This window comes from Taudactylus pleione, unplaced genomic scaffold, assembly GCF_031769625.1.
Source record: "Taudactylus pleione unplaced genomic scaffold, aTauple2 ptg000535l, whole genome shotgun sequence".
Taxonomy (NCBI): Eukaryota; Metazoa; Chordata; class Amphibia; order Anura; family Myobatrachidae; genus Taudactylus; species Taudactylus pleione.
In genome coordinates, this window is record NW_028284937.1 from 8498606 (window position 1) to 8518719 (window position 20114).

Below are 20114 nucleotides of genomic sequence, written 5' to 3' on the forward strand. Positions count from 1 at the left end.
GGGCATGCATATGAATCATTCTATATTATAGCATGATTCATATGCATGCCCGGCTGTCCATCCATTACCCCCAGGAATTAAATTTTTACCCCATGTGGGGTAATTTACCCCTGTTCCCCGACCACTGTAGTAGAGTGTCTGATGTGAAAAACAGCAGAGAGCGCCCAATGCTGCATGCTGTGCCACCAGATGAGAGCCACAGAGGAGGTTTGAATCACACCGCCTCCTGTACCCTGGGGAAAGACTGGGGGTGAGGCCTCTTCCAGCTCCGATCTCAGATTCCTGGCATCCGCAGCAACTTCAGACTGCATCTTGCCTCTGAGGTCAGCACTGCAGGACTCCACAGCAGGCACAAAGTATTTGCTCCACTCTGCACAGATCTATTGTGGGTGAAACCTATTACGGTGGCTTCCATCATTTAATACGTCAATACCTTGCTCTTCATCATTCTACAGTTAGGATCTCTATACTGGTAATGTATGCTGGGTATAACAAATAGCCGCTAAAAGACTTGGGGCCTGATTCAGAGATCGATGCAATGCTGATATTTATGCAGATTGAGCAATTGTTAGCCATTGCACATGCATGTAAGTCACACTGTACATGTGCAGCTAGTAAAATAACCCTTATCTAATTGCTGGAAAGGCCAACTGTGAGAAAAAATTGTGGCCCCCGTTTAACTTATTTTCTTACTATGGCACGCAAGGGCAGTTTAAGAGGGGACGACTAAACATTTAACAAAAATTCTGACTTTACAAATACAATGCGGAATGCCATATAGCAGGATGGCAAGGCCAAAATGGAACTTTGCACCACTGTCAAATGGGGATGTAGTTATGCGGTCGCCGGTTACAATCCCGACGGCAGAATGCTGGCGGCGGATGTATGATAGGCGTCGAGATACCGACACCTATCATAATCCCGAAGCTGGAATACAGAACGACGCGAGACCGATAGAGGCAAGTCCGGCCCCGGGGGGGAGGGTTAGGTTAGGGGGCTCCCAGGGGGACAGGGTTAGGCACCTCTCTGGGAGGGTTAGGCATGGGGAAGGAGGGATTAGGGTTAAGCACCCCCGGGGGAGGTTAGGGTTAGGCACCCCCCCGGGAATGTTAGGTTTAGGGAGCAGGAGGGGAGGTTAGGTTTATTCACTGACGGGGGAGGTTAGGGTTAGGAACTATCGGGTGAGGTTAGGTTAGGCACCCCTAAGGGAGGGTAGGGGGGAGGGGAGGGTTAGGTTTACTTACCTCCGCTGTCCGGATTTACACCTGCCGGGCTCGCATTGTCGGGATTTGAACCGGCGGCTGGACAGCCGCCGGCAATACAATAACATTCCGTCATGCTTGGCCATGAAATACGACTTGCTCGAAATTAAATCATCGCTAAGACTGGCAGACTGGATTCCATGTCAGTAGGATAATACTACAGAGGCTCTCTGGGACATGGGAGTCAATAGAATAGCCTTAACAACATTAACCACTCGGATGCGACCAAAGCCAGCTAGGCTTTCCCAGACATGGTTGTATCTCATTATCACTATCACCTTTTTTCCTTTTTTCCCTTTTTCGTGTGATGCCCTTGTGATGGTCCTTGGCTGGATTCTTTTGGGGTGCCCTGCGCCTCGGACGTAAACCCCTTAATGTTAGAGGAGCCTTGACACTGGCCTGGCGCTTAATCATATATTTGCAAATGTATGCAACTAATACCTCTGAATTTCTATCATCATCTAGGGTTCAAGTATTTTTTGCTGATATTGTTGCAGTGTGCTGGAATGAATACCTTTTTCTTCTGTGGTTCAGCTCAGGAGGCACTGCAATCCGCATGAAGGACATTATCTGCACATGCACAGAATGAGTCCTGTGCAGTTGTTGACGCCCCACCATCAGATTTGTACATAAGCCATCAGGTTTGTGTACAAATCCAAATCAGGCCCTCTGTCAGCATGCATCACTGTCGATTTTGTGACCCAGAAGACAATGCAATGTTAAAGTGCAAAGAGGGGAACTTAAGTTTCCCCCTGAACACTATTAGTTCAGAGATCAGATGCAGCAGGGGGCACTGATGATTATTCCCTGTTGAGAAGCTCTATATGTGGTGAAGAAAGTAATGCCCCATAAAAGTCTATGGTGAGATGAAACGAGGGAGGGGGGGTTTGGGTTGGGTTTTGTACAAAACTTGGTGACACATGGTGCTGGGGTGTTCTGCCACAATATGACCTATGGCACTGGTGGGTGGGGACTTATGCTAATGGGGATCTATTGCCACTGAGGGATCATGAGGTAATGTTACAATGGAGGCCTATTGACATTGGGGGGACTTTTCGTTAAATCAAAATCGGTTAAGCCTGCAAACAACAGTCACCAATTATAGAGTGCAGAACTATTAATATAATTACTTGAAGGTCATAGCTAAATGTTTCACTGAACAACGCTATCAGGGACAGCTGGAGGCTGAAGGAGATAGCACGCATTTTAAGAAAAGTAGTAATATAAAATTAGGGTATGTAAACCTTTATTTAATCTTTTTTAAAGCTTTATATTTTGACATTTCCACATTAAACGCTAACTAAGCCTAACTTAATTAACAGGTGTAGTTCTTCTTTTTCTAGCTTTTCTGCAGTGTCATAGGAAGTAAACACACACTGTGATCTAGTTAAAACATAATTACCCTTCACCTTGGATGATGTAAGACCTAAACACAGATTCTGGCATTGTATATATCCTGATGTTTATGAAGGCCTTATAATAAGGGGACATAGCCTACATACTGATCCCCACAGTTCTGCTCTCTTACAATGGCCACAATTGCACACTAAGATATCAGAACATTGATCTCACCTATACGTATGCCTAAATGGGTGACTGCAGAGTTTGGGCATTGCAGGAAGACTAGCAATCCCCCTCACAAAAGGTAAAGTACTTGGCTGCCATATCAACTAGAAGTGCTTAGTTATATTATGTCATTATACAAAGAGTTTGGATAGCCTAATCTGAATTATTGAAGGGCACATGTCGATTAATAAAAATTAAAAACACAAACATCTGATGCTTTTGTCATTTTAAATGACAAAAGTAAAATTAATGTTTAAGTAACAATTATATGTCTGTAAGTAAAAGTGTTACTGTATCATCATTATACATAGTACAAAATCTGCTGGTGCAACCCGGGTCGGCTGCGGTGTGAAAGGGACAATCCGGGCTACAGTGAAAGGATCCAATTGGCGGCTGAAGAGCGCTTCTCATGAGTCATGGGTCCTAGCGTACCTCGATAATTACCATTCTTACTCGCAGTGAGTGCCGGAGCAATCCAACATTGCTCCGGCATGGAGACAGTTGTTCCGAAAATCAGCTGTCTCCACCACAGGCACCACTGCTCCTTTTGGAGCAGTGAAACTTAGCGCTGCCGAATCTGACTTGGCAGTGCTAGTGCGCCTGTGCATAAAAACCACGGTATTCGCCACGAAGAGCCTAAAAAATCCCTCTTCGCAACTGGGGACTCTTTCCCATAGGGAAAGAGAGGCTTGCGGGAGCAATCACCATCTGAAGATGGAGAATGTCCCACAGTCAAGCTCCAAAAATATTGTATTTATCGAAACTTGATGAATTTAGATCCCCATACTAGTGTAAGGGGACAGCAGGCCACATCGGAAGAGGCAGGTAAAGAGATATCTGTGATATCTCCTGTGTTACCTGTATGATGAATGGCCCCAAAACTTTATTTCTACAAAAGCAATTAAGTGATAATGAATATAGCCCTCACACACTTGGCAAGGCAGACACGGGTGCAGTGTGAAAGGCTATGACCCAAGAATAACCTGGGTCCGAGGTGTGGAGTGAAAGGGGTGTGAGCAGCTGTAACATGGGTTGATACCATGTTAAAAAACTTGGGGTGGACCAGGGTTTTTGTCTGAAAGTGGTAAGAATAAGTTTGGTTATGGTCAGGTTATATTTCCTGTAATCAGAATAGAAGGAGATTTAAGTAAGTTTGTAGATATTATGAAAATGTAGATGAAATGAAGCAGGATGGTATGACTGAGAGTAATTGAGTCTTTGTTAACATAACAGCAGTCTGAGCAGTTTCCTTTCCTCTAAGTGAGGTATGTGAATGAAGCTCACTGTCTGGAAAGACTGGCAGATAAAGTGGGAGAACTGGTTCCCTCGCTGTTAGAATGGACCATTCGGAGGCAATGAGTAGCAGTGAAGACGCCCTGATTGAATTATAAAATATTTTAGTTTACACTTAAAGTGAAACATCATCCTACAAAGTATTTTGCCACAGTGTAAAGAGGATGAGCGTACTTAGTAACCTACACCTGTAATCACTTCCAAGGACTCTGGACTTTTTCCACAGGATCTGATTTCCGTTTGGGTAAAGCGTAAGGAGCCTTGCAGGGCAACCCGGGCACCCTGCAATTCAACACCCGCTGGCTCCCCATCACCCACCGGGTATGATATCCTGTACTTTTTTGCCTACTACCAAGTGTACAATTATTACCATTTATTTGTACATTGCACGATAGTGCTTATTTTAAAAACAGGAGTCACATTTCCTGCTGCAATCAGAACTCACCAGACCTGTCATTTGTCTTATGTTTCATGCCTTGATTCATCCACAATATATATAATTCACCTATTGCATATGTCTAATGTCCATGGCAGATACCATTTTTCTGCCTCACCCAGTATTTATCAACTGATTCTGTGAATTCTCATCCCTTTTGAATCTACAGCACGTCTTGACTGTATGCATTTATATTCCATGCATCACCTTGTATTCATTAATAAATTTTATTTTATGTCTACACTGACCTATGTCATCTATACGGTCGACTCCGTCACAGCATTTATGTTGAGGAGCGCCTAAATACATGGTAATTACCTACCTTTAGACACATAATTCAGACTTTGGTTTTCACTAGGGAAAACCCATTACCATTCACGGCCCGCTTACCCTCAACAGGAGCGCCCGGTTTCACCAATACACCACAAAATCTGAGTACTTAGTAACCTATCCATGATATCAGCTCTTATTAGTACACAAAACACAATAGTACAAGTTAAAGATGATTATCAGAAATCAAGTTTCTATACATCGGATGTGCTCATTCTGCTCTATTCAACACCCCATCCTTCACTATCTTTTATTGGGAAAACTGGTAGCCAGTAACAACCAATCTTTAATTATCAACTTTAATAAAGTTAACAAAACAAAAAATGCTATGTTGACCTTTACTATATGGTTTAAAAATGAAAAGCCAAATATAATTTACTGCAACCCCAGCACATACCCAGTTAGGAATTATGATCAGGGCCGTTGAGAGTAGCGTCACGCATGGTTACCGGGGGTGTGGCCAAATTGGGGAGAAATTGGGGAAACATGTACACAGAAGCGTGCGCTAAGTGGTGTCGAGAGACTGCTGCCACTGAGCAGCAGCAGTCTCCTCTCTCTACTTGCCTCATGTGCTACTGATTCAGTCCCCTGCAGGATAGTCCACCCCACCCTCCCAGCGCCCCTTATAATGATAACTAGAGCCCTTGTTTGAACCTATAAATTGTAAACTTGCGAGAAGACCCTCTTACCTTTTGTGTCTATTAGCCAGTCTTTTTTTATTACTGTTCTATTGTTGTTTAGTTCCCAATTATAAAGTGCAATGAAATATAATTGCATTATATAAGTAAATGTTAATAAATAAAAATGTTCCTTAGATAGCTTTAAGTGCCCTTACCCACTTATGTCAATAAAATTACTTTAACTAGCATTTTAAAATTCTAATAAAAGCTTACAAACAGCTATGGGAATGGAACTTATTGGTCCCAATGACACTAGCCCCACTAGCATCCGCATTAGTGGTTGGGAACATTTGCACTGCCAAACTGCTTTTCCAATGCCGTCTGTTCTGTTTAGTTGTGCTCACTATAACAGAATTCATTGGGGTCAATGACCTCCATTGAACTCTGGCCTTACAAGCACTTGGGGCAAAATGTAATAGGGTGAGAGTTTAGAAAACGTGAGAGTTTAGCAGTAAAACCCTCACACTAATACATTGATCGAGTTGTATTTTCAAAACAGGAAACACCTGGATGAGAGTTTAAATCTTGAGAGATTTTTGTAAAACATGCGAATTTGTATGTTCTGTGACTTTATTATATTGGCTGATTTTAAAAATATGAGAGTTTTCTCTCACATTTTCTAAACTCTCACCCTATTACATTTGACCCATGGTCATTGACCACTGGACATTTTGTAAACAATTTTGAGAAATTTCCAGATGCATTTATAACTAAACAGAACAAGGCGATACAAAGAAGGCCCAGGAAGAAATAATTTTACATCTGCAGATTAAGTACATTTCAAGTAGGGATGTGCAGGCTCGGATAGGTTCGAGTTTGCACGTTGAGTTCGGATTTTTCCCTTCAAAAAAACGGAACGTTCGTCCATGTAAGATGACGTTTAGCCTCTTTCTGAGTTCCGTTTTTTTGGAGGGAAAAATCCGAACTCAACGTGCAAACTCGAACCTATCCGAGCCTGCACATCCCTAATTTCAAGCACTGTTGATTACATATAATCTAGATACACTTATAAAATTATATACATTTTTACAAGTTATTCATTAGTGTGAATGCTCTGCGGTCTGTTAGTATTTGTTCTTCCTTCCTCAATGTGGTTATGTTAAGTGGCTAATAATGCAACCTTAGAAAAGTATTGAAAGTAAAATTAAATAACTAGGATATCACCTGAGCTATATTTACAGCAATAATATAACAACAGTGTAGCAAAATTATTACACATATGTAACTGACAGAAATGAAGATATGTAGAGGTCGATAAAATTAGAGGTGATCAGCTCAAGCCCGCAAGTGCGGCTATATGACACACTTATGGTAGCTCCGGACATGACAGTTTTTGTTTGCAGCCCCATAGGGGTGCCTGTAAATTTTAAGGATCACCAGGTTTTAACATGGAGGGACCACAGCAGATATCTTTGATTTCTGTCGCGGTCCCTTCAATTCCTACAGCAAAGCAGCCCCCATAGTTTCTGGTGGAAGCCCAGCCATCATTTGATGGTAGGCTTCCAATGTCCATCCCTACTCCTTCCCTACAGTGGCAGCATCAGGCTGGAGTTCATTCCTGAGCTCCAGCTTCTGCAGTGTGCACTATGGGAGAGACATCATGACGTCTCTCCCACAGTTCCTAGGACCGGGCGGCCAGCCAGGCGGACGCAGGAGCAGGGCTTAAGGTAAGTATTGTGAGTTTTTTTTGTGTAAAGGGCACTACTAATGGGGGAACTACAATAGGGGGCATAACTAATAGGGGCACTACTAATGGAGGCACTACTAATGGGGGCATTACTACTGGGGGCACTACTACAGGGGGCATTACAACTGAGAGCACTACTACAGGGGGCATTACCACTGGGGGCATTATTACAGGGGGACCACGCTCCTATCTTTTTGAGACCATGCCTGTTTTTTTAGACCACACCCTTTCTTTGCAGCGCATGCAGTCTCTTTATTAATTAAAATCCATGGGAGGGGGGGGTAGGGGAGTTCCACCACTTCTCTAGGACCACTTTAAGCACTGTATTTACTTTGCTAGTAGAGGGAATAATGCATACAATTGGTTGCATCCCTCCTCGCGGATACACCTGCGGGGAGGGCTGGAGTGCGCGGCAAAACTGCACACTAACACAAAGCTGGTGTGGCCTTGTCGGCAGGGACGTGGCCTCACCGACAGGCAGTGTGGTCTTGCCAGCAAGGGGCATGCTGATGTACCCCTGTTCACATCACTCGGGGTGAGGGTGGTGGGGGGTGCCAGAGGTGCGGACTTCCCTGTGTGCAGTGTCAGCTCCCTCACTGTGACAAGAGCCGAGTTCTGCACTTAATGCTACGGTGCAGCACCCGGCTCCTGTCACTTAGGGGGAGTCTGCACCTTGGTGACACCGCTCGGTGGGTGACACCCGGGTGTGGCCCGCACCCACTTTGTGACGCCACGGCTTACAATGACAATAGCTGTCTTTCAGGATAAACAACTCCTACGATCAATTGATTGGCCAATATATCTGTCAGTGTGTACCCAGCTTTACCAGCCTGTACACACATATTTCCAACAGAAACATGATAAGAGAATACTAATCAGAAAGGTAATAAAAATTCCACAAAACATAAAAAAGACGTCATCTATAAGTTGTAGCTTACTATTCTTTTTTATACATTTCACCTGACATACCAGAGTGGAGTCAGGCATTGAGAATTAAGGAAGCAGGTAGAAAGTTGTGGTTCTGGAATAAGGGGGGAACTAGCCATACACCTGCACGATTTCGGGCCGATTGCCCAATTTTCAACGAGTCTTTAGGATGGATCCTTTGAAAATCGTGTATTTTTGGAGTAAGATATGATCCGATGCGCGCTACCGCAGCTCCTATAAATGGATCGTATGATCATATATGCAGCCCATATGTTCCATCGTATCGTGTGCAGATTATACCATTTATTTTGTGCATGCGATGCATCGTGCATCCATTCAAGTACTTTCGATGACGTTTTCCCTGATGAGTGCGTGAGGCACAGGATCGATCATATGACAGATCGTGTGCTAAGAAAAACAACAAATATGCCGCCGGGACTGCCAGGGAGCTCCGGGGAGTCGGATGGTGAATCTGATCTGATGCTGGTCGCGCAGGTGTATGGCCAGCTTAAGTGTTCAAGAACTTGGCAGAGCTTTCCTCGCCTATAGCTATTAGTAAGCTAATAAAAAAACGAATGACTCTCTCAGCCTAGAACTCGCTGTTGGAAATTTGTCATGTCCTTTAGAAATCGAAGTCCACTGATTAAAAAATTGGATACTTTAACTGTATCTGTTTACTTTGTTACTTTACACATATAATGTTTTGTCATTATGTCAATAAAAGTAATGTATTAATAATTCATGGCAGAACAACCATGAGTTCAAGTGGAATATTATACCAGGGCCTGTTAGGAGCCATTTAAATTTTGCCTCTGTACAAAAGCTGACCTGGGGTGATTTACCATGATGTGCTGCTCTGTGTGAATACTGGTCCCGATTCAGACCCGGTCGCAAGCGTTGAGCGCTCGGAACCGGGTCTATGGTGGCCCACAGCACATGAGCACGCTGGAGCCGGCTCCATCGTGCGCATGCGCGAGACCAGGCTAGCGACGGGCACTCCGTCGCTCCGGGTCTCGCAACAAAGTGGGCGAGCTGTCAATGTTGAGTGACAGCTCGCCCCCTTTGGTGGCCGGGCCAGGGGGGTGGCTGCCCAAACGGAGGCATTCCCATGAGAACACCTGTCGTTTGGGGGCGGCCCCACTGACATCACTCAGACTCTGTTAGAGCCGAAATCTCTTTGGGGCTTGCGGCCACGAGACCCTACCACAAGGGTCTCGTCGCAAGCCCGATGGTCACGATGGTCTTGACCATCGCAACCATCATCATGGCCGCTCGCTGTAGCTGTGGGTGGCCACCCACAGCTATGCGAGTGGCCAGGAGGCTTTTCTAAAAAAAAAAAACCCGGCCCTGATTCAGACCGAGCGCTCTGTCAGAGCGACCGGGTCTGAATCAGGCCCACTGTGTTCAAACGCATCTCCAGGATTTTTAGGAATGCCCCATTGCCCAAATCCACAAATGGTAGCATTGCATAGTAGGGTTCCAAGCTGCTCTGAAGAAATTTGTGGCACCACATGCTTCTATTTTGATAAGTATTTTAACCTTTACCTTAACCCTCCCCCTAACCCACCCTTCCCGCAGCCTAACCCACCCCTCCCGCAGCCTAACTTTAACCCACCCCTTCTGCAGCCTAACTCTCCCCTCCCACAGCCTAACCCTAATACTTACCTTCAGGATCTGTCGGAATTGTGATGGTCGGGATCCTGACTACATCCTAACGCAATGCCCAGTTTACAGTACTGACAACTGGCTCTAGCACAGAATGTGCAGACAATAATTCAATGTATTTTATCCTCAATTCTTACACTCCACAATTTAGCTACGCTGTTGCATAGGACAGCTAGGTTGTGCAGTGGTTAGCATTGCTGTCACAAACCGCAGGGGCCATGAATGCAGCTGTATTAATAATGGATATAAAAAGAGAAGGAATTAAAATAAAAACAGCAAGATAATTTGTTGGGAAGCCACAGGCTAGACAGGTTGGTGTCACAACATTAAAGCTTGAGCAGTTAATGCTGACTATATTTAGTGTTGAATATTTTCTGAAGACACAGAATTCACCTCACAATTGTTCTGCATTGTACTTTACTGCACGTTACACATCAGGACTCTCCTTTCAGATGTTAGGAAAGGTCATGGCTAATCCTTCTTTTACAAATATCTATTTATACCTGAAATACTGTTTACTAAACAAATATTACTCTGTGGTCACAGATTCCTCTATTCAATAGAGCACTCGTGAAATGGATTCAAACTGCTAAAGCAGGTTATCAGAGACAAATCACAATTCAGAACATTGACATAGTTTTGTTTAATTAATGGCGGGTTTTTTTCTCTAAGAAAGTGACTGCACCTTCACACAGATGTCACTGTTTTCCCTTGAAAGCTAATAATACCCCTTTCTGACACCGAGATCCTTAAGATTTTGCCAGGACTCGGCCAAACTACCTGGGTCTAGCTTATGTCTGAAAGGTACCAACCTGGGAACACGTTCCCGAGTCAGTCCCCTGCTATTGACCAGGATTTTTCCAGGACTTATGTCCCGGGCAGACAACCCGGGTTATGTGTGAATGGTGAGACCCGGGATTTTACTCCCGGGTCGCCCATAGAAGCTTCTGTTTAGCCGGCCAGGGTTGCCTGATACACGCTGATGACATCATTAGCGGCAGCCAGCGAGAGAGAGGCCAAAGAGATGTTGCACACACGTTGAGGAGAACAGTGCCAATGCCAGTTGTGAGAGTGGGTAGAGAACAGTGCCAGTGGTGACAGTGGGCGGTGGAGAACAGTGACAGTGGGTCCCATTTAAATGACAAAACTGTGTAAAACACTGAAAAACCCGGCTTAAGTCTGCAAGCGGTCGACCCGGGAATTCCAGGGTCTCAGCTGAAGTGTGAAAGGGGGTTGTATGTCTGAAAGTGGTCAAATGGGCATATTTACCACAGACCGGTTGTGGCATGAAAAAAATCAACCCAACTCCCAATGCAGTAATAAAGATGATTGCAATTAATATTGTTGGGGTGCCAGGACAGAGCTTCCTGAAAAAGCTCTGTCCAGACGAAGGCTTACATGTGCGAATTCGTTGCACATACTAGTGCTTGCGTCAGTGGGGGCTTATGGGGAGGGACCAGAGTAAAGTATGCACTATAGTATTCCTACTGTGGGCTAACACCCCCCAATAGAAACCTGTGGGGGCTGCTTTTGTCAGAAATGTAGGGAGCATGCCAGATATCCGAGGTACTGTATTTGCTGCGGTCTTCCTTTGTTACATCCGGGTGTGATACCTTCCTTTTGTGGGGGATTTTCAGCAAAATATTTTTTCCTAAGGTGTCCTATTTGGGACCCACCAATGGACCAGCCATCTTTGTGGATACCATCCTTATATCCTGCATTTACCGACAGCCTGCACCATTTTGCGAGAGACTCTTGCTAAGAGTGACCGGACGGGATCCATCTGCTTCATCTTGTGGGTAATATGTACTCCACATGCTGGATAATTATCCGGATTCACCATTTAATATTTGCACATAGGACAATCAATAGGGTCTCTGAATGCCGGTATAATACCAAACATTATATAACGTTATTAATTCATGGTTATTACAATTTCCCGGGTGTCCTAATGATATTTTCTTTTTAGTGAATGTCCATCATTGAACTTTTATTCATTGTCATTGATTTGTCTTATTTAAATTGAAAAATTTTATACTTTAATTCAACCATATATATTGTTTTAAGTGCTGATTTTATAGTCAACACCGAGCGATATTCTCCATGTATACATATACTGTATGTCAGTATAATAATAGTTTTGGGATTGGTATGAAATACAGCCGGACCTACTGTATGTCTGGCGGTTCAAATACAGATGCCGGAAGACCGGCACCAGTGAAGATCCTGACAGCTGTAAAGGTAAGTACTAACTAACCTAACCCCCTCTAACCCTCCTTTAGGGGTGCCTAACCTCCCTCCCTAGTGCCTATCCCCCCTCTAAGTGCCTCCCCCCAGGGATGCCTAACCCTAATTCCCCCTTCCCCTAGCCTAATCCTCCCAGGGGGTGCCTAACCCTAAGTCCCCCCTGGGAGTCCCTAACCCTCCCCCCCCGCGGCTGTTCGTGCCCGGCTTACCTACGATCAGTATGCTGGGCATCGGGCTCCCAGCGTAGCTAAAATGACAGGTGTCGGGTTATCGACGCCTGTCATCAGACCCCTGTCGGAATTAGACAGGAAGCCGGCGGTCGGAATTTCGACCGTCGGCTTCCTGACTGCATACCATAGTTTCTAGTGCCTGAAACTTTCCATTCTGGCCAGGAACATAATGTTGCACTTTTACATGGTGTCATTCTGCTTACTGCAGTGGTTTCCAAACTTTTTTGAATCACGACGCCCTAGTGCATCAGCATTGTTCTCACGGCACCCCTAAGCCAAAAGTTTGTTATTGAGAAATTCAGAAAAAAATGTGGTGCAGTAATACAGTGAAGTAAAATGTGCTTACCTGTCATCCTTAGGTTTGGTTATATAGTGGTGGACAGGGTTGTGCTTCTGTTTGTGCACATATTTACATTACATTGACCATAAAGAATTTGGTGCTGGACCACCATCCTGAGGCATCCCTGCAAGTGTCCTGAGGCACCCCAGGGTGCCGCGGTGCACAGTTTGGGAACCACTGGCTTACTGTATTTTGCATGCTTGATATATAGTTTGCTGCTTGCTCAAATTCTGTATTACAACAGAAAATTTTAATTTGTTACCACTATACCTAATGGGTTGTTATATGCATGGCACGGGCATACGGATCTTTACAGCAAACCAATTGCTCCAGAGACAATAGCATTTCCGTTTTAGGTCTTGGACAATTTTTGGGCAATTGTTTGCACTGGGCATGCCCCGTAGCTGAACGTAGGCAACTACGGGCGACACAGGAGTCATGCACACCTCAGTCACATGTCCATTTCTGGCCGAGTGGGTGCAACTAGACAGCAAATGGGTGTTTACATGTAGGTTAAGTGTCCAAGGGTGTGTTATGGGCCTGCAGACGTAATTGTGGACGATACAGAGGTGAGCGTACACAGAGATCATCTGCTCACAGACAGACCTTATGCACCAAGGATAGGGTTGGTGTAATTGTGCGCTTATAGTGATGATGGCTACTGTACGGGATGGATGGAGCCAATTCTGAACACAGGCAAAGATCTGCAATTATTTCAAAGCAATTATTTTGTTGGTTTTAAGAAACCCTATAATATTGCTCTGTCCCTATTATAGCTACTTACTTCCTAAACACCAGATACTATGGGGTCTATTCATGAAGCAGAGAAGAGCCCTGTTTAGCTGAAGTCAGGGCTCTTCTCTGCTTTGTGCTATTCATGGAGCTAGTTTACCATGGAGAAGTGTATAACTTCTCCAGCGGCACCCCCGCTCCATGCCTGCATCGCATCACTATACTTTTGTATGGGGAGTGCGATTCATAAAGGAACGGAAATCTCAGCTTTCCCTTTCTCTCCTGCCGTACAGATTCGCCATCTGAGGATGACATTATATGTAACACAAGCCGAACTGAGCAGGGAAGCTGCATACTTCCCTGCTGCTTGCCCGGCACCCAGCACTGGCTCCGCCCCCTTTTCCCTGCATCCATTGCAGCACGTCCGGCGTGACCTGCTGCTCTCAGACGCCGGGGCATGCACAGTGAGGAGCAGGCATATCGGGCTCTCTATATGTCTGTATTCTCACTGCGCCCAGGGATTGCAGAGGGGCTGGACAGCCAGGGCCATAGAGAGCCTGGCCAGGCTCGGGTAAAGAAGGGGGCATGGCCTAATCACAGGAGGTGTGGCCACGTCCCCTTGAAACCCCCCCAAAAAAAATATCACTTGCAGCGGCGCTAAACGGGGGGCCCCGATCAGTGTGATCGCTCCCCCCCACAGCCATAGGAGACTGCTCCGGCTGCTGTAGCCGCTGCGAGCAGTCTCACACTGCAGCCCAGCACAAGCTGTGTGCTGAGCTGCTGTGAGGGAGGGGGGGGCGACGCCGGATGCAGGCCCTGCCGGGCCCCTCTAGCAAGCCCGGGCCCGGGTAGACTGTACCCGCTCCCCCCTCTCGGCGCCCATACGGACAGCGCACAGAGAATGGCTACTAAACTTCACTATATATCGCATCGATGTGATGCGATATACAGTGAAATCTTTTACTAGCCACTCCATGTTGTACATGAATATACACCTTTGTGCTTTATTCTCCAGTTTAATTTGCTCCTCTGTAGCAGCTAACAGTGAAAACTTTTACTTTTAACAAAGCTTAGTTATTAGTTTTGCAGAAAAGTGAAGTTAAACTGTTATCAACTATGTACACACAATAAAAATCATTTACTAGGATCCATAGTTCACTTTGACACATACCGATTATTTTTAGAAGACTATGGCCCTCATTCAGAGCCGTACGCTCTGAGCAGAGCGCACGCTCTGAATGAGGGCCGGGCTCCATTTTCATGGAGCGTCTTCCTGGACGCTCGTATAGCTGTGGGTCACCACCCACAGGCTATACGAGCGTGCATTGTGATGGTCGCGATGGTCGAGACCATCGAATTTGCGAGCCAGAGCCTGCGGTTGAGGTTTTCAACCGCAAGCTCCGGAGTGATTTTGGCTCTATCAGAGTCAAAATCACTCCCACTGACATCACTAGTGATGTCAGTGGGCCGGCTTCTGACGGGAGGCGTTCCCGTGGGAACGCCCCCGTCAGGGAGGCACGCCCCCGGCACGCCCACCAAAGGGGGCGTGCTGTCAATCAACATTGACAGCACGCCCCCTTTGATCGGACACAACGAGCGAAGGACTTTCCTTCGCTCGTCGCATCTGGCGCATGCGCACGACGGAGCTCCCTCCGTCGTGCGCATGCTCAGTCCATAACATCGACCCACTTGCGAGCGGACAGCCGCTCGCGAGTGGGTCTGAATCAGGCCCAATGTCAATATACAATGATATCCCCAATGGTCACACTCACTCAGATTCTTCTTTCAGTAATTATCACTTAAGATGGGTAATCAGGGATTTAAGAGGAAGAGTCATTCATTGACAACATTTGATTGCTTATATGAAACCAGGGCCATAACTATGGGCGTGCTACTGGTGCCGCCAGGCTTCTGTGGGCTGCACTGTTGCCCCCCCTTGGCCCTTGCCTCTGGCTATTAGGTGCCTGGAACTCTACATCCAGTATCGCTGTGGCAGTGCCACCTGAAGTGTCTTCAAGACTTTCCAGGTGGCGGAGGCCCTGCCACCTATGGGCGGCGTCATGCGCAAAGGGGGTGGGGCCGGCACTGTGCGCTCAGAGCCCTTATTATGGCTCTTTGTGAAACTATTCTTCTAGGTTAAGATTGCTTTAATGTTTCAAAAATCTGTTCCGAGCAGTAGACATACAAGATTTGAACTACACATACAAGGCCATAAAAAATATGAGATATGGTAAGAACTTACCCTTGTTATCTCTATTTCTACGAAGTCCATAGGGTTCCACAGGATACCTTGGGGTATAGGCGATGGCGGCAGACATCCAGGCACCACAGAGTTAAATTTTCAGCCTCCCAGGATGCACTGGGGTCCCTCTCCTATACCCCGCCCCCGAGCCTCAGGCCACTCAGTTTCGTAACAAGCCATAGGCCGGAGCAGGAGCAAAAATGAGAGAGAAGACAGTCTGGAACACACAAGAATCACATTCTCACCAGAAGGAGACGGAGAAACCGGTGACCAGATCAAAGCCCATCTGCAGTACAGGTGCGACAGGGCGGGAGTCCTGTGGAACCCTATGGACTTCGTACAGGATACCTTGGGGATGTCCCAAAGCAGTATCCATTAAGGGTGGGGACGCTCCTGTGCTGTAAGGAGAATCCGCCGCCCGAAGGAAGCATCCTGAGAGGCGAAGGTATAAAAAGCATAATACCTTCCAAAAATATGGACAGATGACCACGTGGCTGCCAAGCACCGCTGAACCGCTGAGACACCACGTCGAGCTGCCCACGAAGGACCCACAGACCTAGTGGAAGAGCTTTAATAGAGGATGGAACAGGAAGACCTGTGAATCCATCCTGCCAAAGTTAGCATAGTGGCAGGCCAACCCATTTTATGGAAACCAGAAAGAACAAAACCAAGAGTCTGATTTCCTAAATGGACTGGTACGGTCATCTTAAATTCTTAGACCCCGTACCACATCTAAAGAGGCCTCACCAAGAAAGGACTGGGGAAATAAAGGCAGGTGCTATAATTTCCTCATTGACGTGGAAACTAGACACCACCGTAGGTAAAAAACCAGGGCAAGTGCGAAGCACTGCCCTGTTCCTAGGAAAGATGAGAAAAAGGGAGGTCTACATGACAGAGTCCCCCATTCTGAGATCCTACCGGCCGAATCAATGGCCAGAAGGAATACAGTCCTAGCCGTCAGCCATTTGAAATCCACTGAGCCCAGTGGATCAAATGGTGGTCCTCAGAAAGCCCCAAGGACCACAGCCAAATCCCAAGGAGCCACAGGTGGAACAAAGGGATGCTGAATATAATGTACACCCTGCACAAAGGTGCAGACATCAGGAAGAGTAGCAATCCTACGATGAAACCAACAGGGCAGAAACCTGCACCTTCAGGTAAGCAAGGCGAAGACCGTTATCTAAGCCCACCTGTAGGAAAGCCAACACTGGATATCCGGAACACCTGAGGAGCATAGCTTCTATGGCGACACAACTGAAAGAAAGTATGCCATACCTGATGGTAAATTCTTGCAGATAAAAGCTTCCGAGCTCTTAGCATAGACAGAGGCCCTGTTAACTAGAGAGCTGGAAAAACTCCTAGACCTTAAGAGGGCAGTCTCCACCGCCACAACGTCAAGGACAGATACCAAGGTCTGGGTATAAGCCCGGATCCTGAGACAACAGGTCCGGTCGTAGAGGCAACAGCTTCTGAGTGTTAAATGAAAGGCTCCAAAGATCTGAGTAATAGTGCCGTCTGGCCCACGCACGAGCTATCAGCAGGAGCGCGCCTCCTTCTTGCTATTACTGGAGGAAGAAGGGATAACGGAGGGACGAGGTACACAACTTGGAAGGTCCACTGGACCTACATACGTCTACCATAAGAGTCTCATCTCTGAAAGGCTCCATTTGTTGACCAGAAGATTTAACACCTCCTGATGAAGAAGACATTTCCCTGAATGCACGTCCTGACGGCTGGGAAAAGCCTGTTTTCCATCTGAGGATTCCTGAATGAACACTGCCGATGACGGCAGAGATATAGCCTTCCACCCAAGCCAGAATTCGGGACACCACTGTTAGTGTCGCCCGACTTCGGGAACCTCCTAGGTGGTTTACATAAGCCATCATGATGGCGTTGTCAGACTGTACCTGCACGGTATTTCCGTGGAGGACCTGTCCTGCATGCTGGAGAACCTTGAATACTGCTCAGAGTTCTCAGATGTTTATGGGAAGCGCAAAAACTACTGGTGTCCACCTGCCCTGGAACAAGTGTAGACCCATCACTGCTTCCCAGCCACGGATACTGGCATCCGCCATCAGAAGGACCCTGTCTGCAATCCCAAAGGGGGTGCCCCTTGTTTAGGTGAGCTTTCCGCAGCCACCAGGCCAGAGAGAGACAAACCTCTGAGAAAAGCACTATTGACTTTATCCTATGGGGCAACCCATCCCATCCGGAGAGGATCAATTTTTCTAGAGGTTCAGAGTGAAACTGGGTATTCTCCACCATGTCGAACAGCGACACCCTGGAACCCAGGAACCACATTGCCGAGTGAATAGACACTCGGCGACTCTGCAGGCAACTGCGTACCTTTGCCTGTAATGCAGAGATCTTTTCATCAATCACAAAGATCCTCAGATGTTGGGATACAGAGCATCCTCTGTGAAGAATCAGAGAGGACCATTTCCAGTGCATCAGTCAGCCCTAACGTAGCAACACAGATATTGTCCGTTGCAGGTGGCACTGAAGTATCTCTGGAGACCCTGGTAACAACAGGAGGTCGCCCGGATTGGGTAACAAGCGGTCCCCCTGTATCTGCAGGTGGGCTGCCATAACTGCCATGATCCTGGTAAAACTGGAAATGCTTATCGACCACTGCAAACCTGAGGAAAAACACTGGTGTGCTAAGAAAATAGGGACATTCAGGTAGTCACCCTGAATATATCCAATGACACCACAAAATTCCCAGGCTCCATTGAATGATGGAATGCAGGGTCCCTTGTTGAAGGATTCGAGGTTGAGGATGTCCAGGTAAGAACCATTGAGTTTCTGTACCAGAAAGAGGATGGAGTAATACCTCGTTCACCTTTGGGGCAACGGAATAGGTACTATAACTCCTGCCTGCAACATAGAGTGTAACACCCTCAAAAATTACAGGGCCTTGTCTTGAATTGACAGAAGACCTGTAACTAAAAACCGTCTGGGAGGTTTTTACCGGGAGGAGAGGACATACCTTCAAGAAAATACTTCCCTTACTCCAGTGTCCGTGGTGGTCAGACACCAGCACTGGGCAAACTGGAGAAGCCGGCCTCCAACTCTGGGGTCCCCCGAGAGGAGGCCCGTCCCGTGAGGCTGAAGGCTTACAGTCCAACTTGGGAGTAGGATGTCTTGTACTCCAAGCCTGTTCTTATGGTTGAGCAGATTTCCTGGCTACTGACTGTCTTGGAAAGCTATATTTCAGACTTACCCTGGCCTCACCGGGCCGAAAAAACGAAGCCCCAGACCCCGATGGGACTGTAGCCGATGGCAGACACGCAGACTTAGCTGCTGCCTGCGGGGCCACAATTGTGTCCAGATGAGGGCCAAACAGGACCTGTCCCGTAAAAGGCAAAGCATTCCAAATGGAATCTGCGTCCGCTTTCCAAGAGCGCAACCACAGGGAGCAGTGAGCCGCTACTGCTGCCGAGGAGATTCTGGAAAGGAGTAGGCTATATGTAAGACTGTCTCATTATGAACGTGGCTAAGTCTCTGAGAATTTGCCACTATCCACCTGCTCTGCTGGAGAGTCAGTGTGCAGAGGTCCAGTTACCTACCCAACGCTCCATGGCTCGGGCCCCCCAGCACATGGCCATAGCCGGCCTGGAAGCCCCTCCAGCAAGGGAATAATTGGATTTTAGATATATTTGCACCTTGCAATGTGTAACCTCCTTCAAGGAGGACCTGGAGGGCATGGGCAACGTAGCACCCCTCACTAGGCGTGCAACACGAGAATCTACCCGTAAAGGTAACTCCCATTCGGAAAAATAATTATCCGCAAAGGGGTATGCAAAAGGTCAACCGTTTTTGAGGCTGGAACCGCTTACCCGGATTTTCCACGCCTCCTCTAAATGATCCACCTGACCAGATAGAGAAATTACAGTGGCAACACCCTTATCCTTAACGAAGGCATATTTGGATTTAGCCACGGGGGATATGTAATAACCAAAGCCGCACGTACTGTCCGTATAAGGCCAGGTATATAGACTTTAGACCCAGACTACGCCTCCTCTGCACTAAGGGGCTCGTGTCTGAAAAAGTCAATAATGTCACCGTCATCAGACGTCATATCCTTACCCGTCTGAGACCCGAAAGGCTGTTTAGAAGGCCGAAATGGTGACTCCCCCTGTAAAACGTCCATCAGGCGCTATACCATTTGAACAATAAATTCACCCACACAGGCTCCTGCGAGACCTGGGGGGGCGAAAAACAGGATACACTGGGGTACCATCAACTGCCCAGGGACCCCTGCATGTGATGAGACCATCACTCGCTGCGATAACCCATATGGGGAAATGCAGGAGGGCGTTCCCACAAGAGCTGTAAGCATCTCAGCCAGCCGAGGGTGGTCCCCTTTTTGTGCAGGCACAGTGACAGAAGTGAGGCGTGATATATAATACAACATGCCCTCCATAAACCCTCAGCATCTACATATCCCTCCGCTGACTGCACATGATATCAGTAC